General features: G+C 46.1%; 1 long non-coding RNA gene across 1 annotated transcript; it reads right to left on the bottom strand.

The window, feature by feature from the left end:
* Positions 1–292: 292 nt before the first annotated feature.
* LOC309689947 lies at positions 293–16,911 on the bottom strand. Its single transcript, XR_014271563.1, has 3 exons — positions 16,805–16,911; positions 4,847–4,943; positions 293–2,699 (listed from the first exon to the last, which is right to left on the bottom strand). It is a non-coding gene; the product is annotated as an uncharacterized lncRNA (long non-coding RNA).
* Positions 16,912–17,516: the final 605 nt, after the last annotated feature.

A 17,516-nucleotide genomic window follows, 5' to 3' on the forward strand; every position in this document is an offset into this window, starting at 1 on the left:
ATATACAGTACTATGCAAAAGTGTTGAGCGGGAAATAGGTGCAGTGGTTTATTGAAACATGCTAACATCATGTAAATACAGCACATGAGGCAAAAACAAAGTTTGTACAAATCTTCATTCTTCAACACAGTCTGGTGTTCAGATTTTCAGTGAGCAGGATGCTCTGAGCACTTGCAGAAGAGCATCCTGCTCTGGAGTGAACGGCTGGGAGAAGAAGAATTTAATTTTATTGATATAATGCCTAGACGGTTTAAATTGTAAGGTGAAGACCCACAACAATAAAAAGAAGAAGTTTTGAGGAGTTGTTTTTTTTTTATTTTTTATGAGCACATATATTTTTTTTTACAAAAACAAGGAACATGATTCAACAGAGGCAGTGACCCCTGACCCTAACAGACTACTGCAGTAAAAATCACATCCATCCCAAAATGTCCATTTTCCTATTTTATTTCATTCTCTGTGCACACACACACACACACACACACACACACACACACACACACACACACACACACACACACACACACACACACTCTCTGCTGGTCACTGCTTCTTCGAAGCGCACAAATAAAGAAAGTGATAAAATTATGTAACCACAGAAAAGCACATTAAGTGATAAAATGACCATTAAAATATGAAGAGAGTAGTTAAAACACACTGGCTTCGAAAGTCAACAACCTTTCAATATTTTCTCATTCTTAATAATCTAATAAATCACCTCTATAATTAAATATCTCACCAGACAGACTTCCAGGGTGCAGACTGGTAGAGTACAAAATTCTCCACTTCTGAAGAGACTCAAATGAGAGAATAAATATTTACATTGAAAAGGGGGAGGAGCAAACTGTACAGCACTTCCTTTTCAAACCAAAGCTTTTCTTTCAGAAAGATTTCATTAAGATGTCCAAACCAGATGAGGAGCATCGTGCAGTAAAACTCCTAATATTCCGATCCAGTTAAACTCTTGCACATTTACACTGAGTGTGGCTCTGAGGAGTGTTTGTATTTTCTTCACCTGCGTCGTGGTTCTGATTACTGTTGATGTGAACGTCTTTAAAACCATGCTGTTTTCTCTGAGCCAGCCACGCACAATTTCTGATTCATCTCTCAACAATTCCTGTAAATCCTGGTGCTTTTTTTCTGAGTGATACATCATCAGCTTACTGTTACTCACAACAACATGAGCACTTTTTAAAGCAACTTTCAGATCGTTTGTATAAACAGAGAACAGGAAGTGAGTCATGCAGCTTCCTCGTGGCATCTCACAGTGAGTGTCTGTCCAGCGACATGAGCAGCTGTTTCCATCAGAGAGAAAACTTCTCATTATAGAAATGGCCGAATCTGAGAAATGGTAAGACTTCAGTTTGGGAAGCAGCAGATTAGGACTGATGACATCAGAGGACGAACTGAAATCTATGAATACAACTCCAACTTTTCTTTTTTTTTTCAGTTCTGTGAGCCAATGATCAGTTATGTCACCAAGAGTTTGATGATGAGTGAAAAGTTCATTGTTATAAAAGTATCCCTGCATCTGCTGGAGGAGTACTTTCTCCAGGATCGGATCAGGACGGAATACGCAGCTCTCAAGATTCTCTGATGGGAACTTGCCGCGGTGGATGCACGAGTTCAGGATGTGACATATGGGAGCAGAGATGGATGGAGCTGCAGCTTGTAGAACATAAGCATCAACGTCGGACATCAACCTCTCAACTTCCTTATCCTCAACTTTCCTAAACTCAAGAGAACAGTGTTTGTTTTCCATGATCTTCTTTTTAATAAGAAACTCTGATGGAGACACTTCAGAAAGAACAGGAGGAGACTTTAAGGGTTCACTGAGGGGATCTGTTTCTGAGTTTCTACTTCTGGGGACTCTTCTTCGTACAGTGGCAGTGATGAGCTTATGATTACTGATTGATTTAACTTGGTGACCGTCTGGTTCTGAGCAGAGCGCTGGAATATTTGTGTAGATGTGATCAATATATTTTGATGTGGATCGTGAATTTGTCACGTGCGCCCTGGCAGGCTTTTTTACGATCTGGGTCAGTCCACACACAGAGGAGACAAAATCAATCCTTGTCTTTTTTGTAGACTCTTTCGACCAGTCAAAGTTAAAGTCTCCCAGAAGGAAAATGTCTTTGTCTTCATTTGACACCATTTCTATTTTTCTGCAGATTTTAATTAAATAATCTATTTTGCTGCCTGATGGTCTGTAACAACATCCCACTAACACTGGTCTGGTATCTGGAAGGTAAATCTCAACCCAGATCATCTCGAGATCTTTGTGATCCAAGTCATACCGCTGAATAACTGTCATGTGATCGTGAATATAGAAACAGACACCACCTCCATTACTGTTTCTATCCTTCCTGTAAAACCTGAATTTCTCTATATGTAGTTCAGAGTTTTTAACACTGTTGTCTAAATGAGTTTCAGTTAACGCCAGCACATGAATGTTAGAATCTGTTAATATTTTCTCAACGTCAGGATGCTTATTCCTAAGACCACATATGTTCAGATGAGCTAAACATAAATACTCGAGTTCAGAGTCAGCTGAGGGATCTGCAGCGGCCATAGTTTCAAAGAGAGATGAGTGTCACGGGTTCTCTGATCCTGGTTTGTCCTGATGGAAAGTGTCCTCTCTGCATCCTTCAGCTGAGAAGCTGTTGGCCTGATTCTTAGTCTCTTGGTCCAGGTTCAGTCTGCGGCACAAACACCTCACAGTTACCATGCAAAGAGTATAAATGGAACTCACATACACTAGATGGTCTCAATAAATCTGTAACAGTAAACTTTCCTGTGAAGTAAAACATTTCAGTAATATTTTATTATACTTTGTTGGAATATTTCATAAATCAGTCAAAAGAAGATTTGCAAAATCGATTCAGTTTTATTCATATAGCTCTGAATCACAACAACAGCCACCTCAAGGTGCTTTACACTGGAAGGTAAAAATGACATTTATTACATTTAAAATTACACATTACATACAGCACCACTCCGCAAATCACTACCTTATCATTTTGGAGGGGTTTGTGTGTCCCAGGGATCAGGGACAGTGGGGAGGCTGCCCGAGGGTGAGCTTTTGGTGGCCAGGGCTTAGTCCATGGGGCCTGGCCAGGCACAGCCCAGAAAAGGGACATAGGCCCATCCTCCTGCTGGCCCACCACCTGCAGGAGGCGCCGTAGGGGTTGGGTGCATTGTGTGCCGCGCAGCGGGCAGGCACTGAGGCCCTGATAGAAGGAATACGTCGTGGACCTCCTTAATCCCCTGTGGACGGCTAGAGGACAGCTCACCTATCTCTGGGTTCAATTCAATTCAATTCAATTTTATTTATATAGCACCAAATCACAACAACAGTCGCCTCAAGGTGCTTTATACTGTACAGTAGATCGTACAATAATAGATACAGAGAAAAACCCAACAATCATATGACCCCCCTATGAGCAAGCACTTTGGCGACAGTGGGAAGGAAAAACTCCCTTTTAACAGGAAGAAACCTCCGGCAGAGCCAGGCTCAGGGAGGGGCGGCCATCTGCTGTGACCGGTTGGGGTGAGAGAAGGAAGACAAGATAAAGACATGCTGTGGGTTGAGGTGACTGAGGCAGTTAAATAACTCCTTGGTGGCAGAGGCTCTGGGGTGGATGAGGTCCGCCCTGAGGGCTGTCTTGGTTGACACTTCTCTGCAGTGTTGCGGAGAGATCACGGGCAGTACCTCTGGATTGGCAGACAGGGGTGGTGATTCCCATCTTTAAGAAGGGGGACCAGAGGGTGTGTTTCAACTATACGGGGATCACACCCCTCCCTGGAAAAGTCTATGCCAGGATGCTGGAAAGGAGAGTCCATCCGTTAGTCGAACCTCGGGTAAAAGAGGAACAATGCTGTTTTTGCCCTGGTCGTGAAACACTGAACACTGGATACTTGAGGGTGCATGGGAGTTTGCCGAACTAGTCTACATGTGTTTTGTGGACTTGGAGAAGGCATTTAATACTGTCCTTCGGAGTGTGGGAGGTGCTTCGGGAATATGGGGTTTTTGGCCCATTGCTAGAGGCCATTCAATCCTATTTAACACTCACACGCATTCGTATTCTGATGAATGCATCGGAGAGCAACATGGGGTTAGTATCTTGCCCAAGGATATTTGGCATGCAGACAGGAGCAGAATGGGATTAAACTACCAACCTTCCGTTTAGTAAGTGACCTGCTCTGACACCTGAGCTGCAGCCACCCTACTAATACAATCGTTGTACGGGTAAGGTGTTCTGGGAAAGTCCCACTGGGGGGAGGCCCCGGGGCAGACCCAGGACACACTGGAGAGATTATATCTCTCAGCTGGCCTGGAAACACCTTGGTGTTCCCTTCAGACAAGCTGGAGGAGGTGGTCGGGGAGAGGGAGGTCTGGGCTTCTCTGCTTAGGCTGCTGCCACAGTGACCTGGCACAGGATAAGCGGAAGAAAATGGATAGAATAACACAGAATAAGAAAACTGTCTCGGTTGCTGGCGTTTAGTGCAGGATATTCACTTTTTGTGTTTTGATTGGTCTGTTTTGGTTTCATTGTGAAGGCTCAACCTGAGTAATGTTGGGCTAAGTTTGGACATCAGAGATAGGGATAGAGCTCTCCTGGGTCCTCACATGCAGAGCCATTAAATTATGAGTTAACTGTGCTTAACCGCAACTTTTTGAAAGCTGACTTTCACTGTCACACCCAGGCCTGACTACTTCCAGACATGTAACTTTCAGGCTGTGTAACAAAGTGGAGCAGATCTCAAACAGCAGCACATCACACAACCAACTAAAGAAAGAGCTGAGGAACAAAGTCACTGACATCTATCGGTCTGAAAGACTTACAGAGAGATTTGTAGTCTGGGTTGCAGATGAACACAGAACAACACTGTGACGGAGGTGTAGTCCGTGGCGCCGCTGCCGAGGAGGGGGGTGGAATGGACTGTAAAAACACACAATTATCAAAGAAACAAATTTCACTACCAACACTGAGAGTCTTGAGTCCTTACTGGGGTTAAAAGCATCCAAAGAACCAGCTGAGAGACAAACTCTGTAACTCTGTCAGTCTACAGGACTCACTGGAACACAATAACTGTAGTTACGGTAGCTATTGTCAAGGTCAATGTCAAGTTTATTTGTATTGCACATTTCAAACATCTCATGCTGCAAAAAGTGCATCGACGTGTGCTAAAAGCCAGTCAAAAGTATTTGTCTTCAGTAAAGACTGAAAATGTTCCAGCATTTGTGCAGACCTAATATTTAGAGGCCGACTACTCCAGAGTCTGGGACTTGCCACAGAAAGGCTCTGTCCCTACCAAATTTAGACCGTGGAACAGATAAGATTAGTTCTGAATAGTGATGTGTCATGTGCAAAAGCATCGACTCTAAGAGCCAACTTCCATCAAGTGAGAGCCGGCTCCCCAATTTTTTTAAACAAGGTTTATTGTGTTGCCACTGTCCTCCCACATACATCACACACAGCATGATTGGTTGGAATTGGTTGCACCTCTTTATTCAGCCATGGACCAAACATTTCTGCATATGGAGTTCAACACTACCCTCTCAGAAACTGCATTACTGGATCGCAGGTTTAAAAAGCCTTAATTAAGTGACAACAGAGCTGTTGATGAAGCACTTCAGAGAATAACTGCCTCAGCAGCAAAATGCACCCCCAGCAGCCACCCAGCTCCATCATTAGAGGGCCAATTGGAGGAGGAGCCACAAACTTCTGCTGTGTGGAGACTCTTTAACGAAAGAGCTACAGGAGATGCTGCAAAGAGCTGATGCTCTACTGGAGATGCAATGCTATCTTGAGAGATGAGATGTTATCTTTCCAACATGGAGAAGACCCCCTGAGCTGGTGGCAGGCCAAGGTCACAGTTTTCCACACCTGGTGAAGGTGATGGAGGGGAGACTATGCATTACAGCTGCACCTTCGGAAAGAGTCTTCTCAAAAACAGAAAAGATAATAACTCAGAGGAGAAACTGCTCTCCAGACATACTGTTTGGTTACTGAGTTTGGTTCTGTTCCTGCTCTGCGGATTTGTTTACAGAGTTTTGTTCATTTGTTTTTGTGTCAAATTAAAATTAAACATTTGATTAAAATATTAAAATTAAGTAAGAATGCCTGCTTTTGAAACAGAAGAAATACACAAAATTAGGCAGTTATAAGGCTGCTCATAAAAACACTAAATACAAAATGGTTTATCAACACACGAAGCATTCATATTTGCCAAGTAAGGCTAAAATATTATGCTGTTGAAGATAATAAATTAGAAGCCATTTGGGAGCCAAAAGAGCCAGCTCTTCCTTGGGAGTCGTGCCACAAGAGTTGTCTCTCTGAAAAGAGCCGAACTTCCCATCACTAGTTCTGATCTTGATCTCTTGGTTCACAACTACAATTGTAGTTATTGTGTGTGCACCTTGAAAGATAACTGTTCAAGGTGTACAGGTGACACATGTCTTGCATGTTTGAACATTACCTTGTGAGCGCATTACTGCTCAAAAAGGTTTTTATCGTTCAACTGACTTACATTTTTAATCTGCAAGATTTAAATTCTCAAAAAAAAACATTGAGTATAATTTAACTTTCATAACATGAATATTATTAGTTACAGAACATGATTTATTAGAAGAGAGCTGGAGGGCAAAATGCGATTAGTACTTCAAGTCAAGGCAGTATAGCAGAGACACAGCTAGGATGTGTTTCCTTTTTTTTTTTTTTTTTTTTTTTGCCTGTCCCGTTTGGCTCTTTTGCCATCAGAATTGTTGTCTAAAGGCAAAGAAAGATGCCCAACGGATTTGCTTTACCAAATTGACCATCCCAGCCTTGCCGTAATGGTCCATTTGATTCACCTTTTATTGTTTATTTTATTTTCATTTACTGAATACGGGACAGACTTGACTGGGGGAAAGAAGGGGAGAAAGAAAGAGGGAAAGAGAAACAGCTGAGAAGAGGGACGGGGGAGAAGGGCAAAAAACAAAAACCAACAGAATGAGCAGAAAAAAAAAAAGAAAAAAAATGCATATATCAATCACCTGGATCACCTGCTGAGAAAGAAAAAAGAAAACAAGCAGAAGAGAACAAGAGTAATAGAATAAACAACATCACAATGATATATGGGAATATGACAGTAAATACTAAATATTAAACATTATTGTGCAGCACATAAGATCAACAGAACACAGTGTGCTTTGAGGTAGAAGCCAAAAAGGGTGTAGTTTGTGGGTGTGATCACCTGTATGTGTTTCCTGAACTTTACTGTTACGTACTCAGTATGTCAATCATGAATTGTTAATGCCTTGCATATTTAAAGTACAGTGTAGTACCACAAATCCTAACGGATCTGTTAAGAAATATAGCTGGTATTGTGTTGTGTCATAATGTAAAATGTAGTCCAATGGATGCATGCTCTAACAGGAAGTACAACGAAGGAGTTTTCAGCACTTTGGCAGATGTGTCTGTATGTACCTGTGGACACCTTTTGTCAGCATCTTAATGCCACAAACACTTAACAGGGAATGTAGTTTAGATCAAGACAGAGTTGGTAGAAAAACATGATCTGACACTGTCACGGCCAGGCGGATCAGCTGCACGCTGATCAGCCCTCTCTGTTTCTCTTCCTCTTCTCTCTCGCCGGGGCGGAACTCACTGTGGGTTCATGCCCTTGGCCCACGCCCTCGGGAGATGAGACCCAGGTGTCTCATTAAGGGGAGCAGCATTTAAGCCAGGAGGTGACTGCTGTTCGTCGCTGGATCGTTGTCTACCACGCGTTAGTAAAGTCAAAGCTACAGCAAGTTTAGTGAAGAGTGTTTTCCTCTGTGCATCGTCCTTAACCCTGTCTCCCTGTCTACAGAACCTCTTGGATTTTTCCCCGTGTGTTTCCCGTGTGGCAGTGTTGGAGTGTGAACCTGTGATCATGTGAGTGGATATTCTGAAGAACGTATGCTTTCCCTTGGACTTCCCTGGAGACCCCTTCTTCCCCCACTCAGCTGTATATAACACCCCCCTGCACATTCTTGTATATACACCTGGTGACTTGTAAATAAACTCTTCTTGTAAGCATCAGTACCGGAGTCCTGCGCTTGAGTCCTCCTTCCAACCGTAACAATAACGATCCAGCCATCATGGACTCAGCGGACTCAAACCCCACCCAGCAACCCGTCCTCACCCCGGAGGCAATTCTGGAACGCCACGAACACATGCTTCGGCACATAAATCAACAACTGGCCGCACTCACTCAAGCCCTCGCTCAACGTCTACCGTCGGTAAGCCCACCCTCACCCCCTCCGTCTGTTTCTCCTCAGCTATCGGCTCCCAGTCCCTCTGCAGCCGCTCCGCCTGTTTCCCCCACGCCGGCCCCCACAGAACCACCGGAGCGATCGTTACCAGCGCCGGAGCCTTTCTCGGGTGAGTTCGATAAATGTGGTGGATTTTTGACTCAGATCACACTACAATTCCGTCAGTTACGAAGAACATATGAGACAGATGGGGCCAAAATCGCCTTTATGGTTCAACTATTACGCGGGCACGCATTAAACTGGGCGCAAGCTGTTTTGAGAACAGCCCCGGACATTTCTTATGAGGACTTCCTCACCAAATTTAAGAGTGTTTTTGAAAGAGGCACCGGAGCGGAGGCGGCTGCCCACAGACTGTTAAATTTGAAGCAGGGGAGGCGGAGTATGGCGGATTTTTCGGTCGAATTCTGGACCTTGGCCGAAGAGACTGGCTGGGGGCAGTTGGCATTGATAAGTACTCTCCTGAATAATGTTTGTGATGAGTTAAAGAGAGAACTGATGATGAGAGATGTTCCTAAGACCTTGTCTGATGTGATTACGCTGTGTGTGAAGTTGGATGAGCACCTACGGGCGCGTCGGGGAATCGGAAACTACATTTCCCAGAGGCCCCCGGGGCGCATGGAGACGTCAGGTGGGGGCGCGCCTAGCGGCAGTCACTCGTTGGACAGCACGGAAGAAAGTGAACAGCCCATGCAACTGGGCCGCTCCAGTCTGTCGCCCGAGGAGCGGTATCGTCGCTGGAGGGCCGGTGAGTGCTATTATTGTGGCCGCAAGGGCCATATTGCCATGGATTGCCAGGCGTGGCTAAAAGACAGCGCCCGCCGGTAGTGAGGAGTGTACGGGTGGGCGAGGTCTCATGTTCTCAGTCTCCTCCTCGTCTCATGATTGCGGCTAAGCTAACGGTTCGTCTCAGGACTCATTCTCTCGACGCTCTGATTGATTCCGGGGCAGAACAGAATTTTATTGATGCCTCGCTGGCACTGAAGTTAGGTTTTAGCACGGAGCCTCTGTCTCATTCACTCCAAGTCACAGCCCTTAGTGGCCAGCGTCTTCCAGACATTACTCATGTCACAGAACCGATTTCCCTGTCTCTTTCCGGCAATCATGTTGAAACCATACAGTTGTACGTCTTTAAGGCCCCACTCACTCCACTAGTCTTGGGCTATCCCTGGCTGTGTCAACATAACCCTGTGATTGATTGGAGGAAAAAGAGTATTTCGGGGTGGGGGGAGGAGTGTCACATGTCCTGTTTAAAAGCCGCCACCCCTGCCATGAACCTACCACTCAATAAAACTATTTCAGAACCGCCTGATCTGTCCTCCATACCGTCTGACTATCACGACCTGGCGCAAGTGTTTTGTAAAGATAAGGCACGCTCTCTTCCCCCTCACCGGCCGTACGATTGTGGGATTGACCTCCTCCCAGGCGCGCCGCTTCCGACCAGTAGGTTGTATAGCCTGTCTCGACCGGAGCGGGAAAGCATGGAAAATTACATCAATGAGTCACTTGCCGCTGGTCTCATTCGCCCCTCGTCCTCACCTGTTGCTGCTGGTTTCTTTTTTGTCACCAAAAAAGATAAAAGTTTACGGCCCTGTATTGACTATCGCGGCCTCAACGCCATCACAGTTAAAAACAAGTATCCCCTCCCTCTGCTGAGTTCCGCGTTCGAGCTGCTTCAGGGTGCCACCATCTTCACAAAGTTGGACCTGCGCAACGCCTACCATCTGGTGAGGATTAGGGAGGGAGACGAGTGGAAGACGGCTTTCAATACTCACCTGGGCCATTTCGAATATCTTGTGATGCCTTTTGGTCTCACCAATGCTCCAGCTGTGTTTCAGGCTCTCGTGAATGACGTGCTCCGAGATTTCATCGACCATTTCGTTTTCATTTACTTGGATGACATCCTCATCTTCTCCCAGTCTGTCGCCGACCACCGACGCCATGTCAGGCAAGTGCTTCAGCGTCTCCTCGAAAATCGTCTCTTTGTTAAAGGGGAGAAGTGTGAGTTTCATGTCTCAACTGTTTCCTTCCTGGGCCACGTCATAGATCGGGGTAACCTCAAGACTGATCCCGCAAAGGTTCAAGCCGTTGTTGACTGGCCGACCCCCTCTAACCGTAAACAGCTTCAAAGCTTTCTGGGGTTCGCGAACTTTTATCGGCGCTTTGTTCGCAACTATAGTAAACTGGTCCTGCCTCTGACCCGTCTTACTTCTCCCAAGGTTCCCTTCTGCTGGGATGGGCTGGCTCAATGTGCGTTTGCCCATCTGAAGGACCGCTTTTCCTCGGCGCCCATTCTCGTCCAACCCGATCTCGACCGGCAGTTCGTTGTGGAGGTGGATGCCTCGGACGCTGGAGTGGGGGCGGTGCTTTCCCAGCAGCAAGGAGGTAAGCTGCATCCCTGTGCCTACTTTTCACGCCGTCTCAGCTCTGCAGAGAGCAACTATGATGTGGGAGATCGAGAGCTACTAGCCATCAAGCTAGCCCTGGAGGAGTGGCGCCATTGGTTAGAGGGTGCTGCCCAGCCGTTTGTGGTCTGGACCGATCACAAGAACTTGGAGTACATTCGATCGGCAAAACGCCTCAACGCCAGGCAAGCCAGGTGGGCCCTGTTTTTCACTAGATTCCAGTTTATGATCACTTACAGACCCGGTTCCCGTAATGTCAAGCCAGACGCCCTCTCACGCCAATTCGCCGCCTCCGAAGACGCAACTCGGGACTCTCCCATTCTACCGCCCACCTGTGTAGTCGGGGCCCTGACCTGGGAGATCGAGTCGGCTATTCGAGAGGCTCAGCGGACAGAACCGGACCCCGGAACGGGCCCTCCAGGGTTGCTCTTCGTCCCCCCCTCAGTAAGGTCACGAGTGTTACATTGGGCTCATACTGCCAGATTCACCTGCCACCCGGGGGTCCACCGCACTATTACCTTCCTCCAACGTTTCGCCTGGTGGCCTTCCCTTGCCAAAGACGTCCGCGAGTATATTTCCGCATGCTCGACCTGCGCTCAAAACAAGAGTGTCCATCAACCACCCTCTGGCCTCCTTTACCCTCTGCCGACTCCGAGCCGCCCTTGGTCGCACATCGCTGTTGACTTCATCACTGGTTTGCCCGTCTCGTCAGGTAACTCTGTGATTCTCACCATTGTGGACCGCTTCTCCAAAGCTGCTCATTTTGTCGCCCTCCCTAAGCTCCCCACTGCTCTAGAGACCGCCCGGCTGCTAGCTGACCACGTGTTTCGCCTCCATGGCATCCCCACGGACATTGTGTCAGACAGAGGACCGCAGTTCACGTCGCGTGTATGGAAGGAGTTCTGCAGTGCCCTCGGAGCTCAGGTCAGTCTCTCCTCTGGTTTCCACCCGCAGACGAATGGCCAAACGGAGCGTGCCAACCAGGAGCTCGAAGCTGCTCTCCGGTGCCTGGTCTCCACTAACCAGTCAACTTGGAGCGAGCAACTGTCATGGATTGAGTATGCTCATAACAGCCTTACCTCCTCTGCCACCGGTGTGTCCCCTTTCGAGGCGTCCTTGGGCTATCAACCGCCACTCTTCCCAGCCGTCGAGGGTGAGCACTTTGTTCCCTCTGTCCAACAGCATCTTCGGAGGTGTCGGCGCGCCTGGAGAGCGACTCGGGCCTCCCTTCTCCGCACGGTGGAACGCAATAAGCGCCTGGCGGATCGCCACCGGACCCCTGCTCCCACCTACACACCTGGACAAAAGGTTTGGCTGTCTACCAGATTCATCCCCCTCAGGTCTGAGTCCAAGAAACTGTCTCCCACTTTCATCGGTCCCTTTGAGGTCGACTCTGTGATTAACCCTGTCTCTGTCCGCCTTCGCCTGCCCCGGAATATGAGGATCCATAACTCCTTCCACGTGTCGCAAGTGAAGCCGTGTCTCTCTAGTCCTCTGTGCCCTCCTTCCAGACCCCCTCCACCCGCCCGGGTCATTGATGGCCACCCGGCTTTCACCGTTTCGCGGATCATGGATGTCCGGCGCCGGGGGCGCGGTCTGCAGTATCTCGTGGATTGGGAGGGCTACGGAATGGAGGAGCGTTCTTGGATCCCGCGGGCGGCCCTCTTGGATCGGGGTGTGGTGCGGGCGTTCCATGCGGCTCACCCTGACAAGCCTGGGGGTCGCCGGGAGGCTCCCGTCAGGGGGGGGGGTACTGTCACGGCCAGGCGGATCAGCTGCACGCTGATCAGCCCTCTCTGTTTCTCTTCCTCTTCTCTCTCGCCGGGGCGGAACTCACTGTGGGTTCATGCCCTTGGCCCACGCCCTCGGGAGATGAGACCCAGGTGTCTCATTAAGGGGAGCAGCATTTAAGCCAGGAGGTGACTGCTGTTCGTCGCTGGATCGTTGTCTACCACGCGTTAGTAAAGTCAAAGCTACAGCAAGTTTAGTGAAGAGTGTTTTCCTCTGTGCATCGTCCTTAACCCTGTCTCCCTGTCTACAGAACCTCTTGGATTTTTCCCCGTGTGTTTCCCGTGTGGCAGTGTTGGAGTGTGAACCTGTGATCGTGTGAGTGGATATTCTGAAGAACGTATACTTTCCCTTGGACTTCCCTGGAGACCCCTTCTTCCCCCACTCAGCTGTATATAACACCCCCCTGCACATTCTTGTATATACACCTGGTGACTTGTAAATAAACTCTTCTTGTAAGCATCAGTACCGGAGTCCTGCGCTTGAGTCCTCCTTCCAACCGTAACAGACACATTAGTACAGTATATTAGTAGAGTGCCCTTGTAATAGCATAGAAATGCCTGCTCATGGATCATATGGTCAAAATAATATCTAGTTTAACTCTTGATATACACACCACATAGTTTTAATGTAACAATAATAACAACTTGTAACTGAAGTCAGTGTTTCAAACAACTCCCCCTGTTTCCCTAACAAAGTCAAAATTCTTGATCATGTACTCGCTCAGTATAATTTCCCATCACATAATTTATAATGCAAATATACAGTGGAACCCCGACTTACAAATACCCCATTAAACGGAAAATTCAAGTTATGAAGGCACTGAACGGCAATATTTCTGCCCGTGTTACGGCAAAATGCCTGTGTTCCGAAATCAGCAGGCTCTGATTGGCCGAGCCCAGAATGCCCAGAATGCCTAGAATGCCTTCCGAATTATGTGCCAACCACCTTGGCTTTCGTATTGTGTTGATGTTGCAGTTAGCAATTAGCCAATAGCCTATTGTTCATTCACAATGAGGCCTGCAAGCGATTCGAGTGAAAAGAAGAAGCGTAAAGTGCTCTCGATGACAACAAAGAGAGAAATTATTCATAAATATGAGTGAGGTGTGAAACTTAGTGCTATTGCACGTGAGAATGGCCGAAATCCTTTGACCATAGGAATAATTCTAAAACAAAAAGAAGTCATCAAAGCAGGTAAACCTTCAACGGGCACCACCATCATGTCCAAAAGGAGGAGCCACATACACGATGAGATGGAAAGGTTTCTCCTTGTTTGGATTAAAGACAAGGGAAAGGCTGGCGATACACTCACCGAGACGATCATTTGCGAGAAGGCGTCCTCAATTTATAATGATTTAGTAAGCAAGGCACCTTCCAATGAGCAGCCAACGGCATCGACGTCCTTGCAGGAGGCACCCCCATCCTCCCCAGAGTTTAGGGCGTCGCATGGGTGGTTTGATCGGTTCAAGAAGAGGACTGGCATCCACTCTGTTGTGCGTCACGGCGAGGCAGCAAGTTCCGATCACAAGGCTGCCGAAGAATTTGTTAGAAAATTTGAGGAACTCATAAACCAAGAAGGCTACACCCCCCCAGCAGGTACTAACTGTGATGAGACCGGCCTCTTCTGGAATAAAATGCCGCAGCGTATGCACATCACCGCGGAGGAACAAAAGATGCCAGGCCACAAGCCCATGACAGACCGTCTTACCCTCGCCCTGTGTGCTAATGCCAGTGGGGACTGTAAGGTCAAGCCACTCCTAGTGTACCACTCAGAAAACCCGCGTGCCTTCAAGAAACACAAAATTTTAAAGGAGAGGCTTGAGGTTATGTGGAGGTCCAACCCCAAGGCCTGGGTGACCCGACAGTTCTTTGTCGAATGGGTCAACTTGGTCTTTGGCCCTGCTGTCAAGAAATTCCTTGAGGAGAACGATCTCCCCATGAAGTGCCTGCTGAGCATCGATAACGCCCCCGCCCACCCCTCTGGCCTCGAGGACGACATCCTGGAGGAGTTCTCGTTCATTAAGGTTCTCTTCCTCCCTCCCTACACAACCCCTCTCCCCCAGCCCATGGATCAGCAAGTCATCTCTAATTTTAAGAAACTGTACACGAAACACATGTTCGAACGGTGTTCCGACATAACAGAGAGTACGCAGCTCACCCTCAGGGAGTTTTGGAAAAATAATTTCGACATCGTTGCATGACTCAAGTTGATTTCATTGGCATGGCGGGAGGTGAGTCGTTGAACGCTAAATTCTGCTTGGAGGAAGCTGTGGCCTGATGCTGTTGCCCCTTGAGATTTTGAAGGCTTTGAGGGGAAGGAGGGGGAACCTCAACCTGAAGTCAAAGTTGAGGAGATCATAAATCTTGGCACCGCCCTGGGACTTGAGGTCAAGGAGGAGAATATAAACGACCTTGTGCTTGAACATCAAGAGGAGTTGTCAACGACAGAGCTGCAAGAGTTGGAAGCGATGCAGCACTCATCAGTACAGCAACAATTCGGCGAGGAGGAGGAGGCCGTCATACCATCGGGCGATATCAAGGACATTCTCCGCGATTTTCAGAAGGTGGCCGATTTTGTCGAAAAAAATCACCCTGAAAAGAACTTTACCACTCGTGCTATAGAGCATTTTAGTGACATCTGCCTCTCCCACTTGATATCCATTTTGAAAAGTAGACAGAGACAGACGTTGTTAGATAAACTTTTCACAAAGAGGCTAGCAGCAAGTCAACCAGGTGAAAGTGTGCCTTAGAAGGTGAAAAAAGCGATGAAAGTAGCAGTAGTGATTAGTTAAAAAACATAAAAATGCACAAAAATATAAAATAAAAAAAAATTATAAAATAGAAAATTAAAAAAATTATACAATACAAGTTTTAAAAATATGAAAGTTTTAGTTTTAATGTTTTAGAATGTTTAGAATGTTTAGAATGTTATATACATGCAGCATATGTATGCATGCATGCATACAACTGACACATATGTACACTTATTCCTCTAATTTTGAGTTAGTGGTAATATTTTTACCCAGATGTGATACTTCTTAAAATACAAGCAGACATTACAAAGAAAGTTGAAGTGTTAATAATTGTGTAAAAATGTCTGAATGAATAGTACATTGTTTTTTGTTGCCATTCTTTTTCACTTGTAGTGTTTTTAGATGCCAGGGCTGTTGGTGGATTAAAAATGTTTGTTAATAAAAATAATGTTTTCTTTCGTCTTTAACATGCACTTCAGTGTCTGTTGCACTACCTCCTTATGTTTAAAGCCTGATTAATCTTTGAATGAAAAAAATCAAGAACTTTACACCGTAATGTTATGCCAGTTTTCCCCGTGGTGGTGCTGTATGCATGCATACGTATGCTTTCTTCAGCCTCCGCCACTGAGAACTTCGTCTCCAGCCAGCATCGCCTCACTCAAAAGGCGTGATGGGTGCTTCGACTTACCTCGGGAACGGATTACTTTCGTAAGTCGGGGTTCCACTGTAGTTCATTTAGTAAATGTGTTTATTAGTGTTGTTATCAATATGACTGTTCTTTTGACCAGTTGCTGTTACGCCAGCTTAATGTCACAACTCTTACTCTGGAAGAATTTCAGCTGTCACAACAGGAAATGTACAGGTAGAATTAATACCATGACAATGACTCATCTCTATGTTCCAGTAAATTATTAACATGCACGAACAATAATAGAAAATTGCTTAAATGGAATGCAGTCTTTGTCTAAGCTGTTGTTGGTCCCTCTGCTAAGCCTGAAACCACAGCTCACTGCATTCACTCAGTGATGGTGAGGCTACAGACTTCGAATCCCAGAGCTCTGTTTCATTGCTCCTGCCATAGTCTGTTCCACTGAAAAGATTAATAAAGCTTTCTGAGGCTGATCGACTCATCCACACACAAAGGAAATTAATGAAACATGAAAAAGGCTTAATGATGTAGCTTCAGCCACTGGTTGACAGATCGCATGACTGAAAGTGTTTCTTCATTTACTTTCCATAATGATGATAGCTGGATAAAAACTTGTCTGACCTCTGAACCACTCATATGTCCAGTTAAAAAGGACAAACATGTTAAGGGAGGAAAGTGAATTGTATTTGTTGAAAATCAACAGCACGTACCTGAAGTAAAAAGACACAGTTGCAGTATTCCTACTTTTAACGTGCTCTTCAGAATGAGAACACCTTACTCTGACACTAACAAGATTCTGAATTTAGCACTTTTAATTACATAAACATTTGTACCCTGCAATTTTAATTTTGTCAGAAATGAGAAAAACAAATACCCAGGAATAAAACCTGCTGAGTTTGTTCTCACTCACCTGTCACTGTTGTTTCACCTTAAAATGATGGAAAGAAAGTGTGAAAAAGAGATTGGACATCCTCGCTCAGGTGTGTCTGTGTTGTATCTGACTCAAAAACAAGGAACCTGTACATCTCACCTGACTGCAAGCTGATGATGCCAATGCTGTTACCTTGGCAGAATGCAGTTTATCAGGTTTACAGACAGATGAACAAACACCTCCCAAAACCATAAGAGTCAAGTTACAGGAGGCATTTACTGTATATAATTGTGTTTCAACAGTACTTTATATGGTATTAATGTCATACCTGAAACTAACTTTGTGGTTGTAAATGTTACAGTAGAAAAGGTGTCATCACCGGTCTAGTCCAATCACCTTCTCCCGCCCTTCTCCAGGCCAATCAACATTCATGCCTCGTACTTTAAATTTCATCTGCATTTGTCTTTCTCCTTCGCAGACTCCTTTGTGCAATCCACCTGCTCCCCATCTCCGAATCTCAGCACTCAAGCTTCATTCAAGCCACCCTCAACTCCACCAGCAGTGTCTAGTCTCCCTTTCTCAGCTGGGGTCTGCTCTGCCCAGAGTCAATTGGCGTCTAACCACTAAACACCTACAGTGGGTTTTCCATTCATCAATAAGTCAAGTTCCTTCTTTCTAATCAGAGTCAGAGTCAGAGAGACTTTATTTATCCCCAAAGTGCAATTAAGCAATTAAGATTGTTAAGGGTTCA

Source organism: Aulonocara stuartgranti (assembly GCF_965226115.1).
Source record: "Aulonocara stuartgranti genome assembly, chromosome: 15".
Lineage (NCBI taxonomy): Eukaryota > Metazoa > Chordata > Actinopteri > Cichliformes > Cichlidae > Aulonocara > Aulonocara stuartgranti.